This window comes from Myotis yumanensis, unplaced genomic scaffold (genome assembly GCF_028538775.1).
Source record: "Myotis yumanensis isolate MYYU_CA2020_CCGP unplaced genomic scaffold, mMyoYum1.0.hap1 SCAF_80, whole genome shotgun sequence".
Lineage (NCBI taxonomy): Eukaryota > Metazoa > Chordata > Mammalia > Chiroptera > Vespertilionidae > Myotis > Myotis yumanensis.
In genome coordinates this window covers 132,370-142,500 of record NW_027223831.1, presented here as the reverse complement: position 1 = coordinate 142,500, position 10,131 = coordinate 132,370, and the positions used below count along the sequence as shown (strand labels likewise).

General features: G+C 50.3%; 1 long non-coding RNA gene across 1 annotated transcript in view; it reads right to left on the bottom strand.

Annotated features, from left to right (window-relative positions):
- The window catches only part of LOC139001057 (uncharacterized), a 1,184-nt gene extending 213 nt beyond the window's left edge, over positions 1-971 (bottom strand). Inside the window, exons 1-2 of the long non-coding RNA XR_011469820.1 lie at positions 655-971; positions 320-504 (exon numbers count right to left, since the gene is read on the bottom strand). This is a non-coding gene — a long non-coding RNA (uncharacterized lncRNA). The remainder of the gene's footprint in view (positions 1-319; positions 505-654) is intronic.
- Positions 972-10,131: the final 9,160 nt, after the last annotated feature.

Below are 10,131 nucleotides of genomic sequence, written 5' to 3'. Positions count from 1 at the left end.
TCGAACCTGGGACCTTTCAGTCCACAGGCTGACACTCTATCCACTGAGCCAAACCGGTTAGGACTTTTCTTTCTTCTTTCTTTCTTTCTTTCTTTCTTTCTTTCTTTCTTTCTTTCTTTCTTTCTTTCTTTCTTTCTTTCACGTACAGCCCGCATACAATGACACATTCTTATCATGAATCCACCTTTACTACTATTTATTTATTTATTTATTCATTCATTCATTCATTCATTTTTATATGTACAGCCCGGCTTATCACAGCGTTATACATGTATGGGTCTCTCAAACAAAACCCCAGAAAACACGTTGCAATGCTTACCCGTCCTGTTTCTATTCGTATCAACGCTTCAACCCTTTAGGGATGTTTCCAGGCGGCGGCGGCACAGTGCGGGGCGTGTTCACTGAAAGGAAATTCCTAAATCGCCCTATATTCGCTCGCGGAGGAAATTTCAAAGTCTGACAGTCCTTCATCCGCATCGTGGGAGTGTCTGTCCTTCTTGACTGCTAGGTGGAAACGAGAGAGAGAGAGAGAGAGAGAGAGAGAGAGAGAGAGAGAGAGAGAGAATGAGAATGAGAATATGAAGCTTTCAAACGCGCCCTCCCCGCCTCCCCCCCCCCCCCCCCCCCCCCCAGTACCGGACCCTGCGTTCTCACCACCCTGGTGATGACATGATGACGATGCAACCTGTCCTTGTCATGCGCCACCTTCCTGGTGACCGCTTTTATAAGCCTCAAAGCGAGGTCGGCCAGAGGGCCGGGCTGGTCCGTTGTCGTCACAGGGCGGAGCCAAATCAGGGACAGCGCCTGCGCAGTCGGCAGACAGGGGGGCATGAATGGAAGGCAGTGGATCGCCATACTAGCACTTTGGATGGAGGCACATCCATTCTAAATAACACAAAGCAGTACCTGTACCTCAAATGGAAACTTCTTTCGCAGACATGAAAAATGCAGGTCACTTGGACACTATGGACGGCTTTGTCGTGTAGAAATGGGCAGGGGTGAATTAGGCATTCTGAACTTTGTCCTCCTTTGGGTTTGTCCTTGTGATCCAAAGGAACTCTCCCCAGCCAGGAAAGGTATGAGGTGGACTGAAGTGGACCACAGTGGGGTTTCTGGCTGGAAACCACAAACCACACCACTCGCGGCGACCGACCGGGTGTGCCGTGCCGTGCCCTGCCATGCCCCAGAAAGTCATAGTCAGGACTGAACCGAGGACCTTCCTCTTTCTCTTTCTTTTTTCTTTCTTTCTTTCTTTCTTTCTTTCTTTCTTTCTTTCTTTCTTTCTTTCTTTCTTTCTTTCTTTCTTTCTTTCTTTCTTTCTTTCTTTCTTTCTTTCTTTCTTTCTTTCTCTCTCTCTCTCTCTCTCTCTCTCTCTCTCTCTCTCTCTCTCTCTCTCTCTCCTCTCTCCCCCTCCTTCCTTCCTTTCTTTTTTCTTTTTATTTTATTCTATTTTTTTGGCCCTTCAACCCCCTAAACTTGGTTCCTAGGGGTAGGGGACACACCTCTCCCTCTTCTACTCCAGCTTACTCGCTCTTCCCCTTGCCTCAGATTTGAGTCTCTGCCAAGTGCAAACAGCGGGCGACCTACTACAGAGCCTTGCAGTCAATGGGTAGTCCTTATTCTTGTGTGGGTGACCTTAGTTGAACTTCACACAGGTTGTTTTCTGCATACGTGGCATTCGAGGAAAACAAACAAAAAACTCAGAATAAGAGCCATGCCCGGTGTCATTAACTAACGAGGTCCTTTGGCATCCTCTCTTCTCCAGTTTCCCTCCTGCCTCCCTCCAATTCTCTCCCTTCCTCTTGCTCCCCCGCTCCTCCACTCCATTCCAGTCTATTCCACTCACCGCCCCCCCCCCCCCAGATTCTGTCCATCCTGGGGCTCACACACAGTATACATACATACATACATACATACATACACACATTCGTCCTACACCTGAGTATCAACCAAAGACTTGGAAACAATGAGGAGGAGACTCAAGAAGTAATGCCATTCAAAACTAAACATTAAGTCATTGTGTAAATTCTGTGAAAGGAAAAGTGGATAGGGTATGCCTGTAAATGGCATAGCTCTCCCTGCTCACCTAGCCTTTTCAATGACAGCACCCACCCCATACTCAACCCCTTACTGTCATGGATGCTTTTCATGATCCCTGAGAGGAAGAAAATATCCCCTGTTGCTGAACCCTGGCTTTTCAACACTGCAGATGACCCTCTTGGACAGATGCAGGAACTCTCTCCCTCCCAGTCCCAGAGAGGATGTTTTGACCCACCCTTGATCTCTTTCTTGGTTTGTTTTCTTTCAATGGTGGTAAACACAGACCTCCTTTGAACCTTTGATAAGCCTACAGTTTACATTCACACTCCTTTAGCTTGATTTTTAATACAACTCCCGGGGTCAGGATCACGACTTTAGAGTCACGGTTGGTTCGCCCCATGAGAGGACTCCTGTGTGTGTGTGTGGGGGGGGGGGGGGGGGGGGTGGCGGGGGGGGGGGGGGATTGCCCGCTTTGCTTTCTCCCGCCTCCCTAAAATGTCACCAGTGGATTTCATGTAACCCACGTACGGTCTCCTCCTGGGATTGGAGTGTATAAAATAAGGGGGCCGACATTGCCATTCTTTGGAACATCATCTCCCGCCGTTGAGATTGTGCTTCCCGGCGTACGAGCGACATTTCTGGACAGTTTGGCTGAAAGACACTCACAGAAATTCTGCACAGGTTGGAGGATTTCTTACATTGTTGACAAATGCCACACACGCACACATGTGTGTGCACTTGCTTCACGGTTGCCACCTGTGGGGCTCTTTCAGGTTCGTCCATTTAACTTCCTCTTTTTCACAGGGAGGAAGGAGGCAGCGAGTGTAATCACCAGTGAGTGTGTGACATGAGACTGAGGATTTCCCGTGGAAAGCGGGTGAGCGGACGGGTGGGCGGAGGGAGGGAGGGAGGGAGGGAGGGAGGGAGGACACATCCATCCACCCACTCATCCATCCATCCATCCATCCATCCATCCATCCATCCATCCATGGACAGAAATTAAAAGTTTAACAAACAAACAGTGATGGTGAGTAGTCATGTCCTAGGCTGCTACCTTCCCTGACAAAGGTCAATCTTTCTTTTTTATAGTGTTTTTATTGAGTTCAAAGATGGGGGGAAAGAGAGAGAGAGAGAGAGAGAGAGAGAGAGAGAGAGAGACATCAATGATGAAAGATAATCATGGATCCACTGCTTCCTGCACACCCCCTCCTGGGAGGTGGGGTGGGGGGTGGGGGGGGAGCGGGCGGCGGCGCCGGGGATCCATCCCGCAACCCGTGCATGTGCCCTTGACCTGAATCGAACCTGGGACCCTTTAGTCTGCAGGCCGACGCTCTATCTCCCCTGAGCCAAACCGGCTAGGGTGTAATTTTCCTTTTTAAATCCCCTTATTTTTATTGAGTACGTTGCTGACTGTTACCTATCCTACGCCAACCTAAGTAAGAGAAGTATGTGTCTGTCATTTTATTTTAATTTTTATCCAATCCCAGAGGTTTCCTGCCCCCCCACCCCCACCCCCGCTTTGCCTTCTCTGGCCTCCCTCATCTATCACCAACGGAGTTCATGTAACCCACTTACATCTCCTCTTTTGCTTGACATGTATACAACAAGGTTAAAACACACACACCCTCCATTCTACAGAGTGTTATCCCATTATGTTGAGAATCTGCTTCCTGGCAATTGCCTCAAATGAACTCACAGACATTCTCCACAGATTTGAATCTTTTTTGATGTTCACACATCCATCCATCCATCCATCCATCCATCCACGGGGAAGTTAAAGATGAATGATAAAAGGGTGTCTGTCGTGAGTGGCACACTTGGAGCGGTGTGTGCGGTGGGGGGTGGGGGTGGAGGGATGGATGATCAAAACCGGCAACTGGAGCAGAGTGTGCTGGCCGGTCTGGTGACCCGGGGTTATTGAGTCAAATCATCCCTCACCAGGCCTCCCGCGACCCTCATCGCTCCACTCCCACCTATGTCTCTCCTCCTAGGGGATCTAAGACGCCGAGATCTACTGTTGACCTTCGCCTTGGACCCTGGACTCACGCCCCTCAAACCCCTCCCTCTCGCTCCCCACCCCCCCTCGCGGGATTCCTAAACGGGTGAGGGCTGGTTCCTGGGTTGGCCGATAGAGGGCACTCTTTCCCACCCGGACAGGCCGGGCCGGTTTTCTCCAACAGCCTCCCTCCCTCCCTCCCTCCCTCCCTCCCTCCCTCCCTCCCTCCCTGAAGTTGGTGAGCTGCCGGCCTGAGGGTGGGGGAACTCGGAGAAGCCCGAGGCGAGGGAGGTCCGAGGCCCTGACGTCACCGGAGAGCTTTCTGCATTTGAATGAAGCAAGCCCTGGAGTGAGATCCATTGGAATGAATCGCCCTGACCTCCCTCCTCCCCTCCCGCTTGCTCCATACCCCACCCCCTACTCCCCATCCCCCACCCCAGCGCTCCCTTCCTCTCAGCCCTCAGGTCAGGGGACTCTCAAGGGAACGCGGGGCCCGGTTCCCCATCTACGGAGACACATGGGTAGCGAGCCGAGCCGAGCCGAGCCGAGCCGAGCCGAGCCGAGAGTGAGAGGCGAGAGTGAGAGGCGTCTCTGCCAGCCTCTGGGGCTGCTTGGGGCCATTCTGAGCGGGGAGGGTCCCCCATGAATCGGGTCGCTCGGGCTCTGTCGTGGAAGTTCATCATGGAGAAAGGACTGTTGGCAAACAGACATACGTTTAGTCCATCTCCAGGTGAGATTCCTCTCGGGATGTTCCCTTTTTAAAAATCATCATTCTTGCCCTAACCGGTTTGGCTCAGTGGATAGAGCAGCGATGGCGAACCTTTTGAGATCGGCGTGCCAGCATTTTGAAAAATCCTAACTTAACTCTGGTGCCCTGTCACATATAGAAATTTTTTGATATTTGCAACCATGGTAAAACAAAGACTTATATTTCTGATATTCATTTTATATATTTAAATGCCATTTAACAAAGAATAAATCAACCAAAAAAAAAAAAAATGAGTTGTGTCATAGGTTCGCCATCACTGCGATAGAGCGTCAGCCTGCGGACTCAAGGGTCCCGGGTTCAATTCCGGTCAAGGGCATGTACCTTGGTTGCGGGCACATCCCCAGTAGGGAGTGTGCAGGAGGCAGCTGATGGATGTTTCTCTCTCATCGATGTTTCCAACTCTCTATCCCTCTCCCTTCCTCTCTGTAAAAATAAATAAATAAATAAATAAATAAAGTATATTTAAAAAAATAAAAACCATCACATTCTCCCCTGTTGGTTCAGTCTCTGGCTCATTGAAGTCTCACGACCCTTCTAATAAAACCCCACAAAAACCAACAACCAACATATGTGGGCGTCACTGGCTTAAAGACAGACATGCAGACAGACAGAGACAAACCTCTGAGTCCCTATCAGGTGAATTGGGGACGATTTGAGCAGGAAAATATAGGTTGCCCCTGTCCCATGCCCTCATTGAAAGGGGACAGGTTCTGATTTTAAAACAGCCGTCTGTCGGTCGGTCGGTCGGTCGGTCGGTCGGTGGGGTACCCCTACCTACCGCTGTGGGCACACAAGCTTGACTCCCAGGGAGAGGGAGACTTGGTTGGGTAGGGTTAAGAACGGGGAAAGTAGCCCCGGCCGGTCGGTCGGTGGTCGGCGTCTCCGAGAGCTTCAGGACCTTCACCTCTTAGGATCATTGCCGTTTTTCCAAAAGCGGTATGAGTGAGGAGAAGGGGAGATTCCCTCTCACAGTCCTCGGAGCATCCCTCGGTTCGCTTCTGTGTGTTTTCTCTTGGTAAATCCAATTTCTGTCTTTTGTTGTTGTTGTTTTCTACACTCTTCCTAAGGGTGACCTGGCTTCTGACAGCAGAAACAGACGCCTCTACCCTTTCACAGCGGACCTCATGGACAGACTCTGTTGCCTCGCCCTCAGAAACCAGCAGGTGTATACGTCGTGTTCACGGAAAAACATGCAAACCCGTAGAGAACTTTCATGAGTTTCCTTGAGCCAAACTGTCCACACTTGCCGGGAAGCAGAACCGCAAGGGGTTTGGACAATGCTCCGGAGAATGGCTGTTTTTCACTGTGTTTTATTCATTCTTTCTCTAAATTATTATTTAATACATTTTTATTGATTTCTGAGAGGAAGGGAGAGGGAGAGAGCGATAGAAACACCCGCTACTGGGGATCGAGCCCACAACCGGGCCTGTGCCCTTGACTGAAATTGAACCCGGGACCCTTCGGTCTCCAGGCCGATGCTCTACCCACTGACCAAAACCGGCTGAGGCGTTACTTTGTTTTATACGTGACAATCCAATCCAAGGAGGAGACATACGTGGGTTACAGAAAATCCACTGGTGATAGATGAGGGAGGGAGGGAGGGAGGGAGGGAGGGAGGGAGGAAAGGGGGGGTGGGGTGGGGAGTGGGGGTACACCTCTGGGATTGGATATAAAGCAAAATGATAGATGCATACTTCTTTTTTAAAAAATACATTTTTATTGATTGCAGAGAGGGAGGGAGAGAGAAACATCATTGATGAGGGAGAATCGGGGATCGGCGGCTTCCTGCATGCCCCATAGTCGGGCTCGAGCCCGTGACCAGGGTGGGCATGCTCCCTGGCCCCGAATCGAACCCAGGACCTTAAGGTCTGCCACAGGCTGACCTCGGCTCTACCCACTGAGCCAAACCGGCCAGGGCTACACCTACTTCTTTTCCTGAGGTGGGTGCAGGATAGATAGTTAACAGGCAACAATACACGTGATAACAATAACAATGAAGGAATTTATGGTCTCTTTCCTGCAGGGCACCCAGGGGCATTTGCTTGTGTGTGTGTGGGGGGGGGGGGGGGGGGGCGGGGCGCGGAGGTGGGGGGAGGGGGAGAGAGTAGGGGGGCTAATGTTACAAGCTCCTCTGACATTTCAGAGGTGTGTTGTCTTACATGCAAAAGGACCATAGGTTCAGTTAAGGTAAACGCTGACCTGGTCAGGGAAGACTCAGGCCTAGGACGCGACTACCCACCACAAGTGCTCTTAGTGACAGCCTCCCTTCAGACCATCCCTGCGGTCGATTTAGGCCTTTCAGGTTGCAAGACCGCCAGGCAGGCCTTCCCCTGAGCTCGTCGGGTTAGCATGTGGCCCCTTTCGTCGTCCACAGTTGTGTGGGAATAAAGGAGTCATCCTTTCTGTCAAAGAAGGGAGCTTAGGCTGCCTCCATTTTGGCTCCAGGGACTTGGCCGCCGCCATTTCGAAACGGCATAGGTCAACCCCTCCCTCTTATCCTCTCCACCCCCCCACCCCCCCACCCCCGTTTTAATTTCGCTGCTTTGTTTCTCTTTTAAACAAATTCACATTTCATTTATGTTGAAATAAACTGTACAAAATTAACTTTCTTCACCGAAAATAACAGCTATGTTTTCTGTATTCTTCCTAGGTAAACTACAAAACGCATTCTTGTAGGTTGTCTAGGTTTCGCTTATAAATTGAGACGCGGCAGTAGATGTATCCACGGAAAAAGACAGAATGAAACAGACCGATCTGTTGTCGGGATCCATGGCCTCTGATCCTGTCTTGACCGTGAAACGGAAGTGTTCCGCATATTCTAGCTTATGGAGCCCTAACTGGTTTGGCTCAGTGGATAGAGCATCTGCCTGCTGACTAAAAGGTCTCAGGTTGGATTCCGGTCAAGGGCACGTACCTTGGTTGTGGGCACATCCCCAGTAGGAAGTGTGCAGGAGGCAGCTGATCAATGTTTCTCTCTCATCGATGTTTCTAACTCTCTATCCCTCTCCCTTCCTCTCTGTAAAAAAATAAATAAATAAAATACATTTAAAAAAATAAAAATCATCATTCTCCCCTTTTGGTTCAGTCTCTGGCTCACTGAAGTCTACATACACGTGACCCTCCTAAAAAAACAACAACAACAAAAACCCACCCCCACAAAAACCAACAACCAAGTAAGTTGGCATCACTGGCTTGAGTCAAACTGTCCACACTTGCCGGGAAGCAGAACCGCAAGGGGTTTGGACAATGCTCCGGAGAATGGCTGTTTTTCACTTTGTTTTATTCATTCTTTTTTCTAAATTATTATTTAATACATTTTTATTGATTTCTGAGAGGAAGGGAGAGGGAGAGAGCGATGGAGACGTCCAGGATGACAGAGGATCACCCGTCCGCTGCTTCCTGCACACCCGCTCCTGGGGATCGAGCCCACAACCGGGCCTGCGCCCTTGACTGTAATCGAACCCAGGACCCCTTCGGTCCCCGGGCCGATGCTCTACCCACTGACCCAAACCGGCCGGGGCGTCACTTTGTTTAATACGTGACAATCCAATTCAAGGAGGAGACATAAGTGGGTTACAGGAAATCCACTGGTGATAGATGAAGGAGGGAGGGAGCGATGGAGGTACCAAAGTCGGGCGGGGTGGGGTGGGGGGGGGGGGCTCTGGGATTGAATAAAAACTGAAATGATAGACGCACACTTCTTTTTATTTATTTTATTGATGTTTTACAGAGAGGAAGGGAGAGAGAAACCTCATCCATGAGAGAGAATCTTGGATCGGCCGCCTCCTGCACGCCCCCTAGTGGGGCTCGAGCCTGTGACCCGGGCGGGCATGCGCCCGGGACCCAAAATCGAACCCGGGACCTTAAGGTCCGCCGCAGGCTGACCTCGGCTCTACCCACTGAGCCAAACCGGCCAGGGCCTCACCTACTTCTTTTCCTGAGGTGGGTGCAGGATAGATAGTTAACAGGCAACAATACACGTGATAACAATAACAATGAAGGAATTTATGGTCTCTGTCCTGCAGAGCCCCCAGGCGCATTTGCTTGTGTCTGTGTGGGGAGGGGGGGGGGGGGGGGGGGAGGGCGCGGGGCGGGGACGGCGAGATGTTCCAAGTTCCTCTGACATTTTATGGCATAGGTATGTTGTGTCTTAGATGCTAAGGTAAACACTGACCTGGTCTGGGAAGACTCCGGCCTAGGTAGGACGGGACTACCCACCACTACTGCTCTCAGTAACAGTCTCCCTTCAGACCATCCCTGCGGTGGCTTTAGGCCTCTCGGTTTGCAAGACCGCCAGGCAGGCCTTCCCCTGAGCTCGTCGGGTTAGCATGTGGCCCCTTTCGTCGTCCACAGTTGTGTGGGAATAAAGGAGTCATCCTTTCTGTCAAAGAAGGGAGTTTAGGCAGCTTCTCTTTTGGCTCCAGGGGCTTGGTAGCCGCCCTCTCTCTTATCCTCTCCACCCGCCTCCCCCTCCTCCCCCCCCCCCCCCCCCCCGTTTTAATTTCGCTGTTTTGTTTTTCCATTAAACAAATTTACATTTTATTTATGTTGACATAGACTGTACAAAATTGACTTTCTTCACCGAAAATGACAGCGATGTTTTCTGTATTCCTAGACCAACTACAAAACGCATTCTTGTCGGTTGTCTCGGTTTCCCTTATAAATCGAGACGCGGCAGTAGATGTAACCACGGAAAAAGACGGAATGAAACAGACCGATCTGTTGTCAGGATCCATGGCCTCTGATCCTGTCTTGACCGTGAAACGGAAGTGCGCCACATATTCTTGCTAAAAAGCTTATGAGGATATAGGCTCAACAAAGGAATGTAAACAGCGACACCCAGATGTGGGTGTAAGGATGGCGGGTTCTTTCCTCAATGTTTCACAGTCATTTGTTTAAGATCATCGAATAAAGACAAAAATCCACACCGAAATCCTTGTCTGGCAAGCTCACGTTTCTTTCACTAGCTGGTCATTTCACTGTTGGTTACAGATTTCTCGTAGCACACTTAAAACTCCTGCTAGTCAGAGGTTAGTCGTGAGCTTCGTTGCACAATTTTATGAAACAGGTTCCTCCCACACCTTCTCAAAATTTATTTCTTCAAAGAACTGATAACTCAATGCCCAACAACTGTGACAATGAATGTGATGTCTGCAATGACCTCACTAAAACAAGCCCAAAGTGCCATCGGCAGAGATCACGCAGAAGTGCAACGTGGCGCTTCTGATGATGCCTGCCGCCCTCTGGAAGAACAACAGTTCGTTCTCCAAAGCATGAGAGTTCACACCGGGGCCATTTAAGGAGAGGATCAGTGGCTACTCTACCC